This window comes from Phalangium opilio, unplaced genomic scaffold (genome assembly GCF_054372755.1).
Source record: "Phalangium opilio isolate 3A_F unplaced genomic scaffold, DU_Popi_V2 ptg000505l_1, whole genome shotgun sequence".
Classification (NCBI taxonomy): domain Eukaryota; kingdom Metazoa; phylum Arthropoda; class Arachnida; order Opiliones; family Phalangiidae; genus Phalangium; species Phalangium opilio.
Window position 1 is genome coordinate 2,751,900 of NW_028324239.1, and position 22,225 is coordinate 2,774,124.

The 22,225-nt window shown below is 47.1% G+C and overlaps 6 non-coding genes across 6 annotated transcripts; all 6 read left to right on the top strand.

Moving 5' to 3' along the window:
• The first annotated feature begins 2,143 nt into the window (after positions 1-2,143).
• TRNAN-AUU (transfer RNA asparagine (anticodon AUU)) lies at positions 2,144-2,216 on the top strand. Its single transcript has one exon. It is a non-coding gene; the product is annotated as a tRNA-Asn (tRNA).
• Positions 2,217-6,562: 4,346 nt separating this feature from the next.
• TRNAT-UGU (transfer RNA threonine (anticodon UGU)) lies at positions 6,563-6,635 on the top strand. Its single transcript has one exon. It is a non-coding gene; the product is annotated as a tRNA-Thr (tRNA).
• A 1,250-nt stretch (positions 6,636-7,885) lies between these two features.
• TRNAT-UGU (transfer RNA threonine (anticodon UGU)) lies at positions 7,886-7,958 on the top strand. The gene has a single exon. It is a non-coding gene; the product is annotated as a tRNA-Thr (tRNA).
• A 3,241-nt stretch (positions 7,959-11,199) lies between these two features.
• On the top strand, positions 11,200-11,272 carry TRNAT-UGU (transfer RNA threonine (anticodon UGU)). Its single transcript has one exon. It is a non-coding gene; the product is annotated as a tRNA-Thr (tRNA).
• A 3,830-nt stretch (positions 11,273-15,102) lies between these two features.
• On the top strand, positions 15,103-15,175 carry TRNAT-UGU (transfer RNA threonine (anticodon UGU)). Its single transcript has one exon. It is a non-coding gene; the product is annotated as a tRNA-Thr (tRNA).
• A 4,665-nt stretch (positions 15,176-19,840) lies between these two features.
• TRNAN-AUU (transfer RNA asparagine (anticodon AUU)) lies at positions 19,841-19,913 on the top strand. Its single transcript has one exon. It is a non-coding gene; the product is annotated as a tRNA-Asn (tRNA).
• The last annotated feature ends 2,312 nt before the right edge of the window (positions 19,914-22,225 follow it).

The following is a 22,225-nucleotide window of genomic DNA, read 5'->3' on the forward strand; positions in this document are numbered from 1 at the left end:
CACCCGGGAGAGGTGTTGTGGGGTCTCTGATGTAGCGGAAAAGTCATAATTTTTCCACAATACCTGACAACCATTTAATTTCAGAGCTTCCGTGGCTCAATGCTTAGAGCGTTCGGCTGTTATCTAATAGGTTGGTGGTTCGAGCCCACCCGGGAGCGGTGTTATGGGTTCTCAAATGTAACGTAAAAAGCCAAAGTTTTTCCAAAATAGCTAACGAACATTTAAATTTTGGGCTTCCGTCGCGCAATGGTTAGCGCGTTCAGCTGTTAACCGAAAGGTTGGTGGTTCGAGCCCACCCGGGAGCGGTGTTGCGAAGTGTCAAATGTAACGTAAAAAGGCAAAGTTTTTCCACAATACCTGACGAACATTTAATTTTCAGGCTTCCGTGGCGCAATGGTTAGCGCGTTCAGCTGTTAACCGAAAGGTTGGTGGTTCGAGCCCACACGGGAGCGGTGTTATGGGATGTCAAATGTAACGTAAAAAAACAGAGTTTTTCCACAATACCTGACGAACATTTAATTTTCAGGCTTCCGTGGCGCAATGGTTAGCGCGTTCAGCTGTTAACCGAAAGGTTGGTGGTTCGAGCCCACCCGGAAGCGGTGTTGTGGGGTCTCAAATGTAACGTAAAAAGGCAAAGTTTTTCCGCAATACCTGACGAACATTTATTTTTTGGGCTTCCGTGGCGCAATGGATAGCGCGTTCGGCTGTTAACCGAAAGGTTGGTGGTTCGAGCCCACACGGTAGCGGTGTTATGGGATCTCAAATGTAACGTAAAAAGTCAGAGTTTTTCCACAATACCTGACGAACATTTAATTTTCAGGCTTCCGTGGCGCAATGGTTAGCGCGTTCAGCTGTTAATCGAAAGGTTGGTGGTTCGAACCCACCCGGAAGCGGTGTTGTGGGGTCTCAAATGTAACGTAAAAAGTCAGAGTTTTTCCACAATACCTGACGAACATTTAATTTTTGGGCTTCCGTGGCGCATTTTTTAGCGCGTTCAGCTGTTAACCGAAAGTCTGGTGGTTCGAGCCCACCCGGGAGAAGTGTTGTGGGGTCTCTGATGTAGCGTGAAAAGTCATAATTTTTCCACAATACCTGACAACCATTTAATTTCAGAGCTTCCGTGGCTCAATGCTTAGAGCGTTCGGCTGTTATCTAATAGGTTGGTGGTTCGAGCCCACCCGGGAGCGGTGTTATGGGTTCTCAAATGTAACGTAAAAAGCCAAAGTTTTTCCAAAATACCTGACGACCATTTATTGTTTGGGCTTCCGTGGCGCAATGGTTAGCGCGTTCAGCTGTTAACCGAAAGGTTGGTGGTTCGAGCCCACCCGGGAGCGGTGTTATGGGATTTCAAATGTAACGTAAAAAGTAAGAGTTTTTCCACAATACCTGACGAACATTAAATTTTTGGGCTTCCGTCGCGCAATGGTTAGCGCGTTCAGCTGTTAACCGAAAGGTTGGTGATTCGAGCCCACCCGGGAGCGGTGTTATGGGATCTCAAATGTAACGTAAAAAGTCAGAGTTTTTCCACAATACCTGACGAACATTTAATTTTTGGGCTTCCGTGGCGCAATGGTTAGCGCGTTCAGCTGTTAACCGAAAGGTTGGTGGTTCGAGCCCACCCGGGAGCGGTGTTATGGGATCTCAAATGTAACGTAAAAAGTCAGAGTTTTTCCACAATACCTGACGAACATTTAATTTTTGGGCTTCCGTGGCATATTTTTTAGCGCGTTCAGCTGTTAACCAAAAGGTTGGTGGTTCGAGCCCACAAGGGAGAGGTGTTGTGGGGTCTCAGATGTAGCGTGAAAAGTCATAACGTTTCCACAATACCTGACAACCATTCAATTTCTGACCTTCCGTGGCTCAATGGTTAGCGCGTTAGGCTGTTAACCAATAGGTTGGTGGTTCGAGCCCACCCGGGAGAGGTGTTGTGGGGTCTCAGATGTAGCGTGAAAAGTCAGAGTTTTTCCACAATACCTGACGAACATTTAATTTTTGGGCTTCCGTGGCGCAATGGTTAGCGCGTTCAGCTGTTAATCGAAAGGTTGGTGGTTCGAGCCCACCCGGGAGAGGTGTTATGGGATCTCAAATGTAACGTAAAAAGTCAGAGTTTTTCCACAATACCTGACAACCATTCTATTCCTGAGCTTCCGTGGCTCAATGGTTAACGCGTTCGGCTATTAACCAATAGGTTGGTGGTTCGAGCCCACCCGGGAGCGGTGTTATGGGATCTCAAATGTAACGTAAAAAGTCAGAGTTTTTCCACAATACCTGACGAACATTTAATTTTTGGGCTTCCGTGGCGCAATGGTTAGCGCGTTCAGCTGTTAATCGAAAGGTTGGTGGTTCGAGCCCACCCGGGAGAGGTGTTGTGGGGTCTCAGATGTAGCGTGAAAAGTCATAACTTTTCCACAATACCTGACAACCATTCAGTTTCTGAGCTTCCGCGGCTCAATGGTTAGCGCGTTAGGCTGTTAACCAATAGGTTGGTGGTTCGAGCACACCCGAAAGCGGTGTTATGGGATCTCAAATGTAACGTAAAAAGTCAGAGTTTTTCCACAATACCTGACGAACATTTAATTTTTGGGCTTCCGTGGCGCAATGGTTAGCGCGTTCAGCTGTTAACCGAAAGGTTGGTGGTTCGAGCCCACCCGGGAGCGGTGTTATGGGATCTCAAATGTAACGTAAAAAGTCAGAGTTTTTCCACAATACCTAACGAACCTTTAATTTTTGGGCTTCCGTGGCGCAATGGTTAGCGTATTCAGCTGTTAACCGAAAGGTTGGTTGTTCGAGCCCACCCGGGAGCGGTGTTATGGGATCTCAAATGTAACGTAAAAAGTCACAGTTTTTCCACAATACCTGACGAACATTTAATTTTTGGGCTTCCGTGGCGCAATGGTGAGAGCGCAGCGCGTTCAGCTGTTAACCGAAAAGTTGGTGGTTCGAGCCCACCCGGGAGAGGTGTTGTGGGGTCTCTGATGTAGCGTGAAAAGTCATAAATTTTCCACAATACCTGACGAACATTTAATTTTTGGGCTTCCGTGGCAATATGGTTAGCGCGTTCAGCTGTTAACCGAAAGGTTGGTGGTTCGAGCCCACCCGGGAGCGGTGTTATGGGATCTCAAATGTAACGTAAAAAGTCAGAGTTTTTCCACAATACCTGACGAACATTTAATTTTTGGGCTTCCGTGGCAATATGGTTAGCGCGTTCAGCTGTTAACCGAAAGGTTGGTGGTTCGAGCCCACCCGGGAGCGGTGTTATGGGATCTCAAATGTAACGTAAAAAGTCAGAGTTTTTCCACAATACCTGACGAACATTTAATTTTTGGGCTTCCGTGGCATATTTTTTAGCGCGTTCAGCTGTTAACCAAAAGGTTGGTGGTTCGAGCCCACAAGGGAGAGGTGTTGTGGGGTCTCAGATGTAGCGTGAAAAGTCATAACGTTTCCACAATACCTGACAACCATTCAATTTCTGACCTTCCGTGGCTCAATGGTTAGCGCGTTAGGCTGTTAACCAATAGGTTGGTGGTTCGAGCCCACCCGGGAGAGGTGTTGTGGGGTCTCAGATGTAGCGTGAAAAGTCATAACTTTTCCACAATACCTGACAACCATTCAGTTTCTGAGCTTCCGTGGCTCAATGGTTAGCGCGTTCAGCTGTTAACCGAAAGGTTGGTGGTTCGAGCCCACCCGGAAGCGGTGTTATGGGATCTCAAATGTAACGTAAAAAGTCAGAGTTTTTCCACAATACCTGACGAACATTTAATTTTTGGGCTTCCGTGGCGCAATGGTTAGCGCGTTCAGCTGTTAACCGAAAGGTTGGTGGTTCGAGCCCACCCGGGAGAGGTGTTGTGGGGTCTCAGATGTAGCGTGAAAAGTCATAACTTTTCCACAATACCTGACAACCATTCAGTTTCTGAGCTTCCGCGGCTCAATGGTTAGCGCGTTAGGCTGTTAACCAATAGGTTGGTGGTTCCAGCACACCCGAAAGCGGTGTTATGGGATCTCAAATGTAACGTAAAAAGTCAGAGTTTTTCCACAATACCTGACGAACATTTAATTTTTGGGCTTCCGTGGCGCAATGGTTAGCGCGCAGCGCGTTCAGCTGTTAACCGAAAAGTTGGTGGTTCGAGCCCACCCGGGAGCGGTGTTGTGAAGTCTCGAATGTAACGTAAAAAGGCAAAGTTTTTCCACAATACCTGACGAACATTATTTTTTGGGCTTCCGTGGCGCAATGGTTAGCGCGTTCGGATGTTAACCAATAGGTTGGTGGTTCGAGCCCACGCGAGAGAGGTGTTGTGGAGTCTCAAATGTAAGGTAAATAGTCAGAGTTTTTCCACAATAGCTGAAGACCATTTCATTTCTGAGCTTCTTTGGCTCCATGGTTAGCGCGTTCGGATGTTAACCAATAGGTTGGTGGTTCGAGCCCACGCGAGAGAGGTGTTGTGGAGTCTCAGATGTAGCGTAATAAGTCAAAACGTTTCCACAATACGTGACAACCATGTAATTTCTGAGCTCCCGTGGCTCAATGGTTATCGCGTTCGGCTGTTAACCAATAGGTTGGTGGTTCGAGCCCACCCGGGAGCGGTGTTGTGGGATCTCAAATGTAACGTAAAAAGCCAAAGTTTTTCCCCAATACCTGACAACCAATTAATATCTGAGATTCCGTGGCTCAATGGTTAGCGCGTTCGGCTGTTAACCGAAAGGTTGGTGGTTCAAGCCCACCCGGGAGCGGTGTTGTGAAGTCTCAAATGTAACGTAAAAATCCAAAGCTTTTCCTCAATACCTGACGACCATTTATTTTTTGGGCTTCCGTTGCGCAATGGTTAGCCCTTCGGCTGTTAACCGAAAGGTTGGTGGTTCGAGCCCACCCGGGAGAGGTGTTGTGGGGTCTCAGATGTAGCGTGAAAAGTCATAACTTTTCCACAATACCTGACAACCTTTCAATTTCTGAGCTTCCGTGGGTCAATGGTTAGCGCGTTCGGCTGTTAACCAATAGGTTGGTGGTTCGAGACCACCCGGGAGCGGTGTTGTGAAGTCTCAAATGTAACGTAAAAAGGCAAATTTTTTCCACAATACCTGACGAACATTTTTTTTTGGGCTTCCGTGGCGCAATGGTTAGCGCGTTCGGCTGTTAACCGAAAGGTTGGTGGTTCGAGCCCAGCCGGGAGCGGTGTTATGGGATCTCAAATGTAACGTAAAAAGTCAGAGTTTTTCCACAATACCTGACGAACATTTAATTTTTGGGCTGCCGTGGCGCAATGGTTAGCGCGTTCGGCTGTTAACCGAAAGGTTGGTGGTTCGAGCCCAGCCGGGAGCGGTGTTATGGGATCTCAAATGTAACGTAAAAAGTCAGAGTTTTTCCACAATACCTGACGAACATTTAATTTTTGGGCTTCCGTGGCGCAATGGTTAGCGCGTTCGGCTGTTAACCGAAAGGTTGGTGGTTCGAGCCCACCCGGGAGAGGTGTTCTGGGGTCTCAAATGTAACGTAAAAAGTCAGAGTTTTTCCACGATACCTGACGAACACTTAATTTTTGGGCTTCCGTGGCGCAATGGTTAGCGCGTTCAGCTTTTTACCGAAAGGTTGGTGGTTCGAGCCCACCCGGAAGCGGTGTTATGGGTTCTTAAATTTAACGTAAAAAGTCAGAGTTTTTCCACAATACCTGACGAACATTTAATTTTTGGGCTTCCGTGGCGCATTTTTTAGCGCGTTCAGCTGTTAACCGAAAGGTTGGAGGTTCGATCCCACCCGGGAGAGGTGTTTTGGGATCTCAAATGTAACGTAAAAAGTCAGAGTTTTTCCACAATACCTGACGACCATTAATTTTTGGGCTTCCGTGGCGCAATGGTTAGCGCGTTCGGCTGTTAACCAAAATGTTGGTGGTTCGAGCCCACCCGGGAGAGGTGTTGTGGGGTCTCAGATGTAGCGTGAAAAGTCATAACTTTTCCACAATAGCTGACAACCATTCAATTTCTGAGCTTCCGTGGCTCAATGGTTAGCGCGTTCGGCTGTTAACCGAAAGGTTGGTGGTTGGAGCCCACCCGGGAGAGGTGTTGTGGGGTCTCAGATGTAGCGTGAAAAGTCATAACTTTTCCACAATACCTGACAACCTTTCAATTTCTGAGCTTCCTTGGCTCAATGGTTAGCGCGTTCGGCTGTTAACCAATAGGTTGGTGGTTCGAGCCCACCCGGGAGCGGTGTTGTGAAGTCTCAAATGTAACGTAAAAAGGCAAAGTTTTTCCACAATACCTGACGAACATTTTTTTTTGGGCTTCCGTGGCGCAATGGTTAGCGCGTTCGGCTGTTAACCGAAAGGTTGGTGGTTCGAGCCCAGCCGGGAGCGGTGTTATGGGATCTCAAATGTAACGTAAAAAGTCAGAGTTTTTCCACAATACCTGACGAACATTTAATTTTTGGGCTTCCGTGGCACAATGGTTAGCGCGTTCGGCTGTTAACCGAAAGGTTGGTGGTTCGAGCCCACCCGGGAGAGGTGTTGTGGGGTCTCAAATGTAACGTAAAAAGTCAGAGTTTTTCCACAATACCTGACGAACACTTAATTTTTGGGCTTCCGTTGCGCAATGGTTAGCGCGTTCAGCTTGTAACCGAAAGGTTGGTGGTTCGAGCCCACCCGGAAGCGGTGTTATGCGTTCTTAAATTTAACGTAAAAAGTCAGAGTTTTTCCACAATACCTGACGAACATTTAATTTTTGGGCTTCCGTGGCGCATTTTTTAGCGCGTTCAGCTGTTAACCGAAAGGTTGGTGGTTCGATCCCACCCGGGAGAGGTGTTTTGGGATCTCAAATGTAACGTAAAAAGTCATAGTTTTTCCACAATACCTGACGAACATTTAATTTTTGGTTTTCCGTGGCGCATTTTTTAGCGCGTTCAGCTGTTAACCGAAAGGTTGTTGGTTCGAGCCCACCCAGGAGAGGTGTTGTGGGGTCTCAGATGTAGCGTGAAAAGTCATAACTTTTCCACAATACCTGACAACCATTCAATTTCTGAGCTTCCGTGGCTCAATGGTTATCGCGTTCGGCTGTTAACCAATAGGTTGGTGGTTCGAGCCCACCCGGGAGCGGTGTTGTGGAGTCTCAGATGTAACGTAAAAAGTCAAAACTTTTCCACAATACGTGACAACCATTTAATATCTGAGCTCCCGTGGCTCAATGGTTATCGCGTTCGGCTGTTAACCGAAAGGTTGGTATTTCAAGCCCACCCGGGAGCGGTGTTGTGAAGTCTCAAATGTAACGTAAAAAGCCAAAGCTTTTCCACAATACCTGACGACCATTTATTTTTTGGGCTTCCGTAACGCAATGGTTAGCGCGTTCGGCTGTTAACCGAAAGGTTGGTGGTTCGAGCCCACCCGGGAGCGGTGTTGTGAAGTCTCAAATGTAACGTAAAAAGCCAAACATTTTCCACAATACGTGACAACCATTTAATTTCTGAGCTCCCGTGGCTCAATGGTTATCGCGTTCGGCTGTTAACCAATAGGTTGGTGGTTCGAGCCCACCCGGGAGCGGTGTTGTGGGATCTCAAATGTAACGTAAAAAGCCAAAGTTTTTCCACAATACCTGACAACCATTTAATTTCTGAGATTCCGTGGCTCAATGGTTAGCGCGTTCGGCTGTTAACCGAAAGGTTGGTGGTTCGAGCCCAGCCGGGAGCGGTGTTATGGGATCTCAAATGTAACGTAAAATGTCAGAGTTTTTCCACAATACCTGACGAACATTTAATTTTTGGGCTTCCGTGGCACAATGGTTAGCGCGTTCGGCTGTTAACCGAAAGGTTGGTGGTTCGAGCCCACCCGGGAGAGGTGTTGTGGGGTCTCAAATGTAACGTAAAAAGTCAGAGTTTTTCCACAATACCTGACGAACACTTAATTTTTGGGCTTCCGTTGCGCAATGGTTAGCGCGTTCAGCTTGTAACCGAAAGGTTGGTGGTTCGAGCCCACCCGGAAGCGGTGTTATGCGTTCTTAAATTTAACGTAAAAAGTCAGAGTTTTTCCACAATACCTGACGAACATTTAATTTTTGGGCTTCCGTGGCGCATTTTTTAGCGCGTTCAGCTGTTAACCGAAAGGTTGGTGGTTCGATCCCACCCGGGAGAGGTGTTTTGGGATCTCAAATGTAACGTAAAAAGTCATAGTTTTTCCACAATACCTGACGAAAATTTAATTTTTGGTTTTCCGTGGCGCATTTTTTAGCGCGTTCAGCTGTTAACCGAAAGGTTGTTGGTTCGAGCCCACCCAGGAGAGGTGTTGTGGGGTCTCAGATGTAGCGTGAAAAGTCATAACTTTTCCACAATACCTGACAACCATTCAATTTCTGAGCTTCCGTGGCTCAATGGTTATCGCGTTCGGCTGTTAACCAATAGGTTGGTGGTTCGAGCCCACCCGGGAGCGGTGTTGTGGAGTCTCAGATGTAACGTAAAAAGTCAAAACTTTTCCACAATACGTGACAACCATTTAATATCTGAGCTCCCGTGGCTCAATGGTTATCGCGTTCGGCTGTTAACCAATAGGTTGGTGGTTCGAGCCCACCCGGGAGCGGTGTTGTGGGATCTCAAATGTAACGTAAAAAGCCAAAGTTTTTCCACAATACCTGACAACCATTTAATTTCTGAGATTCCGTGGCTCAATGGTTAGCGCGTTCGGCTGTTAACCGAAAGCTTGGTATTTCAAGCCCACCCGGGAGCGGTGTTGTGAAGTCTCAAATGTAACGTAAAAAGCCAAAGCTTTTCCACAATACCTGACGACCATTTATTTTTTGGGCTTCCGTAACGCAATGGTTAGCGCGTTCGGCTGTTAACCGAAAGGTTGGTGGTTCAAGCCCACCCGGGAGCGGTGTTGTGAAGTCTCAAATGTAACGTAAAAAGCCAAACATTTTCCACAATACGTGACAACCATTTAATTTCTGAGCTCCCGTGGCTCAATGGTTATCGCGTTCGGCTGTTAACCAATAGGTTGGTGGTTCGAGCCCACCCGGGAGCGGTGTTGTGGGATCTCAAATTTAACGTAAAAAGCCAAAGTTTTTCCACAATACCTGACAACCATTTAATTTCTGAGATTCCGTGGCTCAATGGTTAGCGCGTTCGGCTGTTAACCGAAAGGTTGGTGGTTCGAGCCCACCCGGAAGAGGTGTTGTGGAGTCTCAGATGTAGCGTAAAAAGTCAAAACATTTCCACAATACGTGACAACCATTTAATTTCTGAGCTCCCGTGGCTCAATGGTTATCGCGTTCGGCTGTTAACCAATAGGTTGGTGGTTCGAGCCCACACGGGAGCGGTGTTATGGGATCTCAAATGAAACGTAAAAAGTCAGAGTTTTTCCACAATAGCTGAAGACTATTTCATTTCTGAGCTTCTTTGGCTCCATGGTTAGCGCGTTCGGATGTTAACCGAAAGGTTGGTGGTTCGAGCCCACCCGGGAGTGGTGTTGTGGAGTCTCAAATGTAACTTAAAAAGCCAAAGTTTTTCCACAATACCTGACGACCATTTATTTTTTGGGCTTCCGTAGCGCAATGATTAGCGCGTTCGGCTGTTAACCCAAAGGTTGGTGGTTCGAGCCCACCCGGGAGCGGTGTTGTGAAGTCTCAAATGTAACGTAAAAAGCCAAAGTTTTTCCACAATACGTGACAACCATTTAATTTCTGAGCTCCCATGGCTCAATGGTTATCGCGTTCGGCTGTTAACCAATAGGTTGGTGGTTCGAGCCCACCCGGGAGTGGTGTTGTGAGATCTCAAATGTAACGTAAAAAGCCAAAGTTTTCCCACAATACCTGACAACCATTTAATTTCTGAGCTTCCGTGGCTCAATGGTTAGAGCGTTCGGCTGTTAACCAATAGCTTGGTGGTTCGAGCCCACCCGGGAGCGGTGTAGTGGGATCTCAAATGTAACGTAAAAAGCCAAAGTTTTTCCACAATACCTGACGAACATTTTATTTTTGGGCTTCCGTGGCGCTATGGTTAGCGCGTTCAGCTGTTAACCGAAAGGTTGGTGGTTCGAGCCCACCCGGGAGAGGTGTTGTGGGGTCTCAGATGTAGCGTGAAAAGTCAAAACTTTTCCACAAAAAGGTTGGTGGTTCGAGCCCACCCGGGAGAGGTGTTGTGGAGTCTCAGATGTAGCGTGAAAAGTCATAACTTTTCCACAATACCTGGCAACCATTTAATTTCTGAGCTTCCGTGGCTCAATGGTTAGAGCGTTCGGCTGTTAACCAATAGGTTGGTTGTTCGAGCCCATCCGGGAGCGGTGTTGTGGGATCTCAAATGTAACGTAAAAAGTCAGAGTTTTTCCACAATACCTGACGAACATTTAATTTTTGGGCTTCCGTGGCGCATTTTTTAGCGCGATCAGCTGTTAACCGAAAGGTTGGTGGTTCGATCCCACCCGGGAGAGGTGTTTTGGGATCTCAAATGTAACGTAAAAAGTCAGAGTTTTTCCACAATACCTGACGACCATTTAATTTTTGGGCTTCCGTGGCGCAATGGTTAGCGCGTTCGGCTGTTAACCAAAATGTTGGTGGTTCGAGCCCACCCGGGAGAGGTGTTGTGGGGTCTCAGATGTAGCGTGAAAAGTCATAACTTTTCCACAATAGCTGACAACCATTCAATTTCTGAGCTTCCGTGGCTCAATGGTTAGCGCGTTCGGCTGTTAACCGAAAGGTTGGTGGTTGGAGCCCACCCGGGAGAGGTGTTGTGGGGTCTCAGATGTAGCGTGAAAAGTCATAACTTTTCCACAATACCTGACAACCTTTCAATTTCTGAGCTTCCTTGGCTCAATGGTTAGCGCGTTCGGCTGTTAACCAATAGGTTGGTGGTTCGAGCCCACCCGGGAGCGGTGTTGTGAAGTCTCAAATGTAACGTAAAAAGGCAAAGTTTTTCCACAATACCTGACGAACATTTTTTTTTGGGCTTCCGTGGCGCAATGGTTAGCGCGTTCGGCTGTTAACCGAAAGGTTGGTGGTTCGAGCTCAGCCGGGAGCGGTGTTATGGGATCTCAAATGTAACGTAAAAAGTCAGAGTTTTTCCACAATACCTGACGAACATTTAATTTTTGGGCTTCCGTGGCACAATGGTTAGCGCGTTCGGCTGTTAACCGAAAGGTTGGTGGTTCGAGCCCACCCGGGAGAGGTGTTGTGGGGTCTCAAATGTAACGTAAAAAGTCAGAGTTTTTCCACAATACCTGACGAACACTTAATTTTTGGGCTTCCGTTGCGCAATGGTTAGCGCGTTCAGCTTGTAACCGAAAGGTTGGTGGTTCGAGCCCACCCGGAAGCGGTGTTATGCGTTCTTAAATTTAACGTAAAAAGTCAGAGTTTTTCCACAATACCTGACGAACATTTAATTTTTGGGCTTCCGTGGCGCATTTTTTAGCGCGTTCAGCTGTTAACCGAAAGGTTGGTGGTTCGATCCCACCCGGGAGAGGTGTTTTGGGATCTCAAATGTAACGTAAAAAGTCATAGTTTTTCCACAATACCTGACGAACATTTAATTTTTGGTTTTCCGTGGCGCATTTTTTAGCGCGTTCAGCTGTTAACCGAAAGGTTGTTGGTTCGAGCCCACCCAGGAGAGGTGTTGTGAGGTCTCAGATGTAGCGTGAAAAGTCATAACTTTTCCACAATACCTGACAACCATTCAATTTCTGAGCTTCCGTGGCTCAATGGTTATCGCGTTCGGCTGTTAACCAATAGGTTGGTGGTTCGAGCCCACCCGGGAGCGGTGTTGTGGAGTCTCAGATGTAACGTAAAAAGTCAAAACTTTTCCACAATACGTGACAACCATTTAATATCTGAGCTCCCGTGGCTCAATGGTTATCGCGTTCGGCTGTTAACCAATAGGTTGGTGGTTCGAGCCCACCCGGGAGCGGTGTTGTGGGATCTCAAATGTAACGTAAAAAGCCAAAGTTTTTCCACAATACCTGACAACCATTTAATTTCTGAGATTCCGTGGCTCAATGGTTAGCGCGTTCGGCTGTTAACCGAAAGGTTGGTATTTCAAGCCCACCCGGGAGCGGTGTTGTGAAGTCTCAAATGTAACGTAAAAAGCCAAAGCTTTACCACAATACCTGACGACCATTTATTTTTTGGGCTTCCGTAACGCAATGGTTAGCGCGTTCGGCTGTTAACCGAAAGGTTGGTGGTTCGAGCCCACCCGGGAGCGGTGTTGTGAAGTCTCAAATGTAACGTAAAAAGCCAAACATTTTCCACAATACGTGACAACCATTTAATTTCTGAGCTCCCGTGGCTCAATGGTTATCGCGTTCGGCTGTTAACCAATAGGTTGGTGGTTCGAGCCCACCCGGGAGCGGTGTTGTGGGATCTCAAATGTAACGTAAAAAGCCAAAGTTTTTCCACAATACCTGACAACCATTTAATTTCTGAGATTCCGTGGCTCAATGGTTAGCGCGTTCGGCTGTTAACCGAAAGGTTGGTGGTTCGAGCCCACCCGGAAGAGGTGTTGTGGAGTCTCAGATGTAGCGTAAAAAGTCAAAACATTTCCACAATACGTGACAACCATTTAATTTCTGAGCTCCCGTGGCTCAATGGTTATCGCGTTCGGCTGTTAACCAATAGGTTGGTGGTTCGAGCCCACACGGGAGCGGTGTTATGGGATCTCAAATGAAACGTAAAAAGTCAGAGTTTTTCCACAATAGCTGAAGACTATTTCATTTCTGAGCTTCTTTGGCTCCATGGTTAGCGCGTTCGGATGTTAACCGAAAGGTTGTTGGTTCGAGCCCACCCGGGAGTGGTGTTGTGGAGTCTCAAATGTAACTTAAAAAGCCAAAGTTTTTCCACAATACCTGACGACCATTTATTTTTTGGGCTTCCGTAGCGCAATGATTAGCGCGTTCGGCTGTTAACCCAAAGGTTGGTGGTTCGAGCCCACCCGGGAGCGGTGTTGTGAAGTCTCAAATGTAACGTAAAAAGCCAAAGTTTTTCCACAATACGTGACAACCATTTAATTTCTGAGCTCCCATGGCTCAATGGTTATCGCGTTCGGCTGTTAACCAATAGGTTGGTGGTTCGAGCCCACCCGGGAGTGGTGTTGTGAGATCTCAAATGTAACGTAAAAAGCCAAAGTTTTCCCACAATACCTGACAACCATTTAATTTCTGAGCTTCCGTGGCTCAATGGTTAGAGCGTTCGGCTGTTAACCAATAGCTTGGTGGTTCGAGCCCACCCGGGAGCGGTGAAGTGGGATCTCAAATGTAACGTAAAAAGCCAAAGTTTTTCCACAATACCTGACGAACATTTTATTTTTGGGCTTCCGTGGCGCTATGGTTAGCGCGTTCAGCTGTTAACCGAAAGGTTGGTGGTTCGAGCCCACCCGGGAGAGGTGTTGTGGGGTCTCAGATGTAGCGTGAAAAGTCAAAACTTTTCCACAAAAAGGTTGGTGGTTCGAGCCCACCCGGGAGAGGTGTTGTGGAGTCTCAGATGTAGCGTGAAAAGTCATAACTTTTCCACAATACCTGGCAACCATTTAATTTCTGAGCTTCCGTGGCTCAATGGTTAGAGCGTTCGGCTGTTAACCAATAGGTTGGTTGTTCGAGCCCATCCGAGAGCGGTGTTGTGGGATCTCAAATGTAACGTAAAAAGTCAGAGTTTTTCCACAATACCTGACGAACATTTAATTTTTGGGCTTCCGTGGCGCATTTTTTAGCGCGTTCAGCTGTTAACCGAAAGGTTGGTGGTTCGATCCCACCCGGGAGAGGTGTTTTGGGATCTCAAATGTAACGTAAAAAGTCATAGTTTTTCCACAATACCTGACGAACATTTAATTTTTGGGCTTCCGTGGCGCATTTTTTAGCGCGTTCAGCTGTTAACCGAAAGGTTGTTGGTTCGAGCCCACCCAGGAGAGGTGTTGTGGGGTCTCAGATGTAGCGTGAAAAGTCATAACTTTTCCACAATACCTGACAACCATTCAATTTCTGAGCTTCCGTGGCTCAATGGCTATCGCGTTCGGCTGTTAACCAATAGGTTGGTGGTTCGAGCCCACACGGGAGCGGTGTTGTGGGATCTCAAATGTAACGTAAAAAGCCAAAGTTTTTCCACAATACCTGACAACCATTTAATTTCTGAGATTCCGTGGCTCAATGGTTAGCGCGTTCGGCTGTTAACCGAAAGGTTGGTATTTCAAGCCCACCCGGGAGCGGTGTTGTGAAGTCTCAAATGTAACGTAAAAAGCCAAAGCTTTTCCACAATACCTGACGACCATTTATTTTTTGGGCTTCCGTAACGCAATGGTTAGCGCGTTCGGCTGTTAACCGAAAGGTTGGTGGTTCGAGCCCACCCGGGAGCGGTGTTGTGAAGTCTCAAATGTAACGTAAAGAGCCAAACATTTTCCACAATACGTGACAACCATTTAATTTCTGAGCTCCCGTGGCTCAATGGTTATCGCGTTCGGCTGTTAACCAATAGGTTGGTGGTTCGAGCCCACCCGGGAGCGGTGTTGTGGGATCTCAAATGTAACGTAAAAAGCCAAAGTTTTTCCACAATACCTGACAACCATTTAATTTCTGAGATTCCGTGGCTCAATGGTTAGCGCGTTCGGCTGTTAACTGAAAGGTTGGTGGTTCGAGCCCACCCGGAAGAGGTGTTGTGGAGTCTCAGATGTAGCGTAAAAAGTCAAAACTTTTCCACAATACGTGACAACCATTTAATTTCTGAGCTCCCGTGGCTCAATGGTTATCGCGTTCGGCTATTAACCAATAGGTTCTTGGTTCGAGCCCACACGGGAGCGGTGTTATGGGATCTCAAATGAAACGTAAAAAGTCAGAGTTTTTCCACAATAGCTGAAGACTATTTCATTTCTGAGCTTCTTTGGCTCCATGGTTAGCGCGTTCGGATGTTAACCGAAAGGTTGGTGGTTCGAGCCCAGCCGGGAGCGGTGTTATGGGATCTCAAATGTAACGTAAAAAGTCAGAGTTTTTCCACAATACCTGACGAACATTTAATTTTTGGGCTTCCGTGGCACAATGGTTAGCGCGTTCGGCTGTTAACCGAAAGGTTGGTGGTTCGAGCCCACCCGGGAGAGGTGTTGTGGGGTCTCAAATGTAACGTAAAAAGTCAGAGTTTTTCCACAATACCTGACGAACACTTAATTTTTGGGCTTCCGTTGCGCAATGGTTAGCGCGTTCAGCTTGTAACCGAAAGGTTGGTGGTTCGAGCCCACCCGGAAGCGGTGTTATGCGTTCTTAAATTTAACGTAAAAAGTCAGAGTTTTTCCACAATACCTGACGAACATTTAATTTTTGGGCTTCCGTGGCGCATTTTTTAGCGCGTTCAGCTGTTAACCGAAAGGTTGGTGGTTCGATCCCACCCGGGAGAGGTGTTTTGGGATCTCAAATGTAACGTAAAAAGTCATAGTTTTTCCACAATACCTGACGAACATTTAATTTTTGGTTTTCCGTGGCGCATTTTTTAGCGCGTTCGGCTGTTAACCGAAAGGTTGGTGGTTCGAGCCCACCCGGGAGCGGTGTTGTGAAGTCTCAAATGTAACGTAAAAAGCCAAACATTTTCCACAATACGTGACAACCATTTAATTTCTGAGCTCCCGTGGCTCAATGGTTATCGCGTTCGGCTGTTAACCAATAGGTTGGTGGTTCGAGCCCACCCGGGAGCGGTGTTGTGGGATCTCAAATGTAACGTAAAAAGCCAAAGTTTTTCCACAATACCTGACAACCATTTAATTTCTGAGATTCCGTGGCTCAATGGTTAGCGCGTTCGGCTGTTAACCGAAAGGTTGGTGGTTCGAGCCCACCCGGAAGAGGTGTTGTGGAGTCTCAGATGTAGCGTAAAAAGTCAAAACATTTCCACAATACGTGACAACCATTTAATTTCTGAGCTCCCGTGGCTCAATGGTTATCGCGTTCGGCTGTTAACCAATAGGTTGGTGGTTCGAGCCCACACGGGAGCGGTGTTATGGGATCTCAAATGAAACGTAAAAAGTCAGAGTTTTTCCACAATAGCTGAAGACTATTTCATTTCTGAGCTTCTTTGGCTCCATGGATAGCGCGTTCGGATGTTAACCGAAAGGTTGTTGGTTCGAGCCCACCCGGGAGTGGTGTTGTGGAGTCTCAAATGTAACTTAAAAAGCCAAAGTTTTTCCACAATACCTGACGACCATTTATTTTTTGGGCTTCCGTAGCGCAATGATTAGCGCGTTCGGTTGGTGGTTCGAGCCCACCCGGGAGCGGTGTTGTGAAGTCTCAAATGTAACGTAAAAAGCCAAAGTTTTTCCACAATACGTGACAACCATTTAATTTCTGAGCTCCCATGGCTCAATGGTTATCGCGTTCGGCTGTTAACCAATAGGTTGGTGGTTCGAGCCCACCCGGGAGTGGTGTTGTGAGATCTCAAATGTAACGTAAAAAGCCAAAGTTTTCCCACAATACCTGACAACCATTTAATTTCTGAGCTTCCGTGGCTCAATGGTTAGAGCGTTCGGCTGTTAACCAATAGCTTGGTGGTTCGAGCCCACCCGGGAGCGGTGAAGTGGGATCTCAAATGTAACGTAAAAAGCCAAAGTTTTTCCACAATACCTGACGAACATTTTATTTTTGGGCTTCCGTGGCGCTATGGTTAGCGCGTTCAGCTGTTAACCGAAAGGTTGGTGGTTCGAGCCCACCCGGGAGAGGTGTTGTGGGGTCTCAGATGTAGCGTGAAAAGTCAAAACTTTTCCACAAAAAGGTTGGTGGTTCGAGCCCACCCGGGAGAGGTGTTGTGGAGTCTCAGATGTAGCGTGAAAAGTCATAACTTTTCCACAATACCTGGCAACCATTTAATTTCTGAGCTTCCGTGGCTCAATGGTTAGAGCGTTCGGCTGTTAACCAATAGGTTGGTTGTTCGAGCCCATCCGAGAGCGGTGTTGTGGGATCTCAAATGTAACGTAAAAAGTCAGAGTTTTTCCACAATACCTGACGAACATTTAATTTTTGGGCTTCCGTGGCGCATTTTTTAGCGCGTTCAGCTGTTAACCGAAAGGTTGGTGGTTCGATCCCACCCGGGAGAGGTGTTTTGGGATCTCAAATGTAACGTAAAAAGTCATAGTTTTTCCACAATACCTGACGAACATTTAATTTTTGGGCTTCCGTGGCGCATTTTTTAGCGCGTTCAGCTGTTAACCGAAAGGTTGTTGGTTCGAGCCCACCCAGGAGAGGTGTTGTGGGGTCTCAGATGTAGCGTGAAAAGTCATAACTTTTCCACAATACCTGACAACCATTCAATTTCTGAGCTTCCGTGGCTCAATGGCTATCGCGTTCGGCTGTTAACCAATAGGTTGGTGGTTCGAGCCCACACGGGAGCGGTGTTGTGGGATCTCAAATGTAACGTAAAAAGCCAAAGTTTTTCCACAATACCTGACAACCATTTAATTTCTGAGATTCCGTGGCTCAATGGTTAGCGCGTTCGGCTGTTAACCGAAAGGTTGGTATTTCAAGCCCACCCGGGAGCGGTGTTGTGAAGTCTCAAATGTAACGTAAAAAGCCAAAGCTTTTCCACAATACCTGACGACCATTTATTTTTTGGGCTTCCGTAACGCAATGGTTAGCGCGTTCGGCTGTTAACCGAAAGGTTGGTGGTTCGAGCCCACCCGGGAGCGGTGTTGTGAAGTCTCAAATGTAACGTAAAGAGCCAAACATTTTCCACAATACGTGACAACCATTTAATTTCTGAGCTCCCGTGGCTCAATGGTTATCGCGTTCGGCTGTTAACCAATAGGTTGGTGGTTCGAGCCCACCCGGGAGCGGTGTTGTGGGATCTCAAATGTAACGTAAAAAGCCAAAGTTTTTCCACAATACCTGACAACCATTTAATTTCTGAGATTCCGTGGCTCAATGGTTAGCGCGTTCGGCTGTTAACTGAAAGGTTGGTGGTTCGAGCCCACCCGGAAGAGGTGTTGTGGAGTCTCAGATGTAGCGTAAAAAGTCAAAACTTTTCCACAATACGTGACAACCATTTAATTTCTGAGCTCCCGTGGCTCAATGGTTATCGCGTTCGGCTATTAACCAATAGGTTCTTGGTTCGAGCCCACACGGGAGCGGTGTTATGGGATCTCAAATGAAACGTAAAAAGTCAGAGTTTTTCCACAATAGCTGAAGACTATTTCATTTCTGAGCTTCTTTGGCTCCATGGTTAGCGCGTTCGGATGTTAACCGAAAGGTTGGTGGTTCGAGCCCACCCGGGAGTGGTGTTGTGGAGTCTCAAATGTAACTTAAAAAGCCAAAGTTTTTCCACAATACCTGACGACCATTTATTTTTTGGGCTTCCGTAGCGCAATGGTTAGCGCGTTCGGCTGTTAACCCAAAGGTTGGTGGTTCGAGCCCACCCGGGAGCGGTGTTGTGAAGTCTCAAATGTAACGTAAAAAGCCAAAGTTTTTCCACAATACGTGACAACCATTTAATTTCTGAGCTCCCATGGCTCAATGGTTATCGCGTTCGGCTGTTAACCAATAGGTTGGTGGTTCGAGCCCACTCGGGAGTGGTGTTGTGAGATCTCAAATGTAACGTAAAAAGCCAAAGTTTTCCCACAATACCTGACAACCATTTAATTTCTGAGCTTCCGTGGCTCAATGGTTAGAGCGTTCGGCTGTTAACCAATAGCTTGGTGGTTCGAGCCCACCCGGGAGCGGTGTAGTGGGATCTCAAATGTAACGTAAAAAGCCAAAGTTTTTCCACAATACCTGACGAACATTTTATTTTTGGGCTTCCGTGGCGCTATGGTTAGCGCGTTCAGCTGTTAACCGAAAGGTTGGTGGTTCGAGCCCACCCGGGAGAGGTGTTGTGGGGTCTCAGATGTAGCGTGAAAAGTCAAAACTTTTCCACAAAAAGGTTGGTGGTTCGAGCCCACCCGGGAGAGGTGTTGTGGAGTCTCAGATGTAGCGTGAAAAGTCATAACTTTTTGGGATCTCAAATGTAAGGTAAAAGTCAGAGTTTTTCCACAATAGCTGAAGACCATTTCATTTCTGAGCTTCTTTGGCTCCATGGTTAGCGCGTTCGGATGTTAACCAAAAGGTTGGTGGTTGGAGCCCACCCAGGAGAAGTGTTGTGGGGTCTCAGATGTAGCGTGAAAAGTCATAATTTTTCCACAATACCTGACAACCATTCAATTTCTGAGCTTCCGTGGCTCAATGGTTAGCGCGTTCGGCTGTTAACCAATAGGTTGGTGGTTCGAGCCCACCCGGGAGCGGTGTTGTGAAGTCTCAAATGTAACGTAAAAAGGCAAAGTTTTTCCACAATACCTGACGAACATTTAATTTTTGGGCTTCCGTGGCGCAATGGTTAGCGCGTTCGGCTGTTAACCGAAAGGTTGGTGGTTGGAGCCAACCCGGGAGAGGTGTTGTGGGGTCTTAGATGTAGCGTGAAAAGTCATAACTTTTCCACAATACCTGACAACCTTTCAATTTCTGAGCTTCCGTGGCTCAATGGTTAGCGCGTTCGGCTGTTAACCAATAGGTTGGTGGTTCGAGCCCACCCGGGAGCGGTGTTGTGAAGTCTCAAATGTAACGTAAAAAGGCAAAGTTTTTCCACAATACCTGACGAACATTTTTTTTGGGCTTCCGTGGCGCAATGGTTAGCGCGTTCGGCTGTTAACCGAAAGGTTGGTGGTTCGAGCCCAGCCGGGAGCGGTGTTATGGGATCTCAAATGTAACGTAAAAAGTCAGAGTTTTTCCACAATAACTGACGAACATTTAATTTTTGGGCTTCCGTGGCACAATGGTTAGCGCGTTCGGCTGTTAACCGAAAGGTTGGTGGTTCGAGCCCACCCGGGAGAGGTGTTGTGGGGTCTCAAATGTAACGTAAAAAGTCAGAGTTTTTCCACAATACCTGACAACCATTCAATTCCTGAGCTTCCGTGGCTCAATGGTTAACGCGTTCGGCTATTAACCAATAGGTTGGTGGTTCGAGCCCACCCGGGAGCGGTGTTATGGGATCTCAAATGTAACGTAAAAAGTCAGAGTTTTTCCAGAATACCTAACGAACATTTAATTTTTGGGCTTCCGTGGCGCAATGGTTAGCGTATTCAGCTGTTAACCGAAAGGTTGGTTGTTCGAGCCCACCCGGAAGCGGTGTTATGGGATCTCAAGTGTAACGTAAAAAGTCAGAGTTTTTCCACAATACCTGAAAACCATTCAATTTCTGAGCTTCCGTGGCTCAATGGTTAGCGCGTTCGGCTGTTATCCAATAGGTTGGTGGTTCGAGCCCACCCGGGAGCGGTGTTATGGGATCTCAAATGTAACGTAAAAAGTCAGAGTTTTTCCACAATACCTGACGAACATTTAATTTTTGGGCTTCCGTGGCGCCATGGTTAGCGCGCAGCGCGTTCAGCTGTTAACCGAAAAGTTGGTGGTTCGAGCCCACCCGGGAGAGGTGTTGTGGGGTCTCTGATGTAACGTAAAAAGTCACAGTTTTTCCACAATACCTGACGAACATTTAATTTTTGGGCTTCCGTGGCGCAATGGTTAGCGCGTTCAGCTGAAAACCGAAAGGTTGGTGGCTCGAGCCCACCCGGGAGAGGTGTTGTGGGGTCTCAGATGTAGCGTGAAAACTCATAACTTTTCCACAATACCTGACAACCATTCAGTTTCTGAGCTTCCGTGGCTCAATGGTTAGCGCGTTCAGCTGTTAACCGAAAGGTTGGTGGTTCGAAGCCGTGTTATGGGATCTCAAATGTAACGTAAAAAGTCAGAGTTTTTCCACAATACCTGACGAACATTTAATTTTTGGGCTTCCGTGGCGCAATGGTTAGCGCGCAGCGCGTTCAGCTGTTAACCGAAAAGTTGGTGGTTCGAGCCCACCCGGGAGCGGTGTTGTGAAGTCTCGAATGTAACGTAAAAAGGCAAAGTTTTTCCACAATACCTGACGAACATTATTTTTTGGGCTTCCGTGGCGCAATGGTTAGCGCGTTCGGCTGTTAACCGAAAGGTTGGTGGTTCGAGCCCACCCGGGAGCGGTGTTATGGGGTCTCAAATGTAACGTAAAAAGTCAGAGTTTTCCACAATACCTGACGACCATTTAATTTTTGGGCTTCCGTGGCGCAATGGTTAGCGCGTTCGGCTGTTAACCAAAATGTTGGTGGTTCGAGCCCACCCGGGAGCGGTGTTATGGGATCTCAAATGTAAGGTAAATAGTCAGAGTTTTTCCACAATAGCTGAAGACCATTTCATTTCTGAGCTTCTTTGGCTCCATGGTTAGCGCGTTCGGATGTTAACCAATAGGTTGGTGGTTCGAGACCACGCGAGAGAGGTGTTGTGGAGTCTCAGATGTAGCGTAATAAGTCAAAACGTTTCCACAATACGTGACAAATATGTAATTTCTGAGCTCCCGTGGCTCAAAGGTTATCGCGTTCGGCTGTTAACCAATAGGTTGGTGGTTCGAGCCCACCCGGGAGCGGTGTTGTGGGATCTCAAATGTAACGTAAAAAGCCAAAGTTTTTCCACAATACCTGACAACCAATTAATTTCTGAGATTCCGTGGCTCAATGGTTAGCGCGTTCGGCTGTTAACCGAAAGGTTGGTGGTTCAAGCCCACCCGGGAGCGGTGTTGTGAAGTCTCAAATGTAACGTAAAAATCCAAAGCTTTTCCTCAATACCTGACGACCATTTATTTTTTGGGCTTCCGTTGCGCAATGGTTAGCGCGTTCGGCTGTTAACCGAAAGGTTGGTGGTTGGAGCCCACCCGGGAGAGGTGTTGTGGGGTCTCAGATGTAGCGTGAAAAGTCATAACTTTTCCACAATACCTGACAACCATTCAATTTCTGAGCTTCCGTGGGTCAATGGTTAGCGCGTTCGGCTGTTAACCAATAGGTTGGTGGTTCGAGCCCACCCGGGAGCGGTGTTGTGAAGTCTCAAATGTAACGTAAAAAGGTAAAGTTTTTCCACAATACCTGACGAACATTTTTTTGGGCTTCCGTGGCGCAATGGTTAGCGCGTTCGGCTGTTAACCGAAAGGTTGGTGGTTCGAGCCCAGCCGGGAGCGGTGTTATGGGATCTCAAATGTAACGTAAAATGTCAGAGTTTTTCCACAATACCTGACGAACATTTAATTTTTGGGCTGCCGTGGCGCAATGGTTAGCGCGTTCGGCTGTTAACCGAAAGGTTGGTGGTTCGAGCCCAGCCGGGAGCGGTGTTATGGGATCTCAAATGTAACGTAAAAAGTCAGAGTTTTTCCACAATACCTGACGAACATTTAATTTTTGGGCTTCCGTGGCGCAATGGTTAGCGCGTTCGGCTGT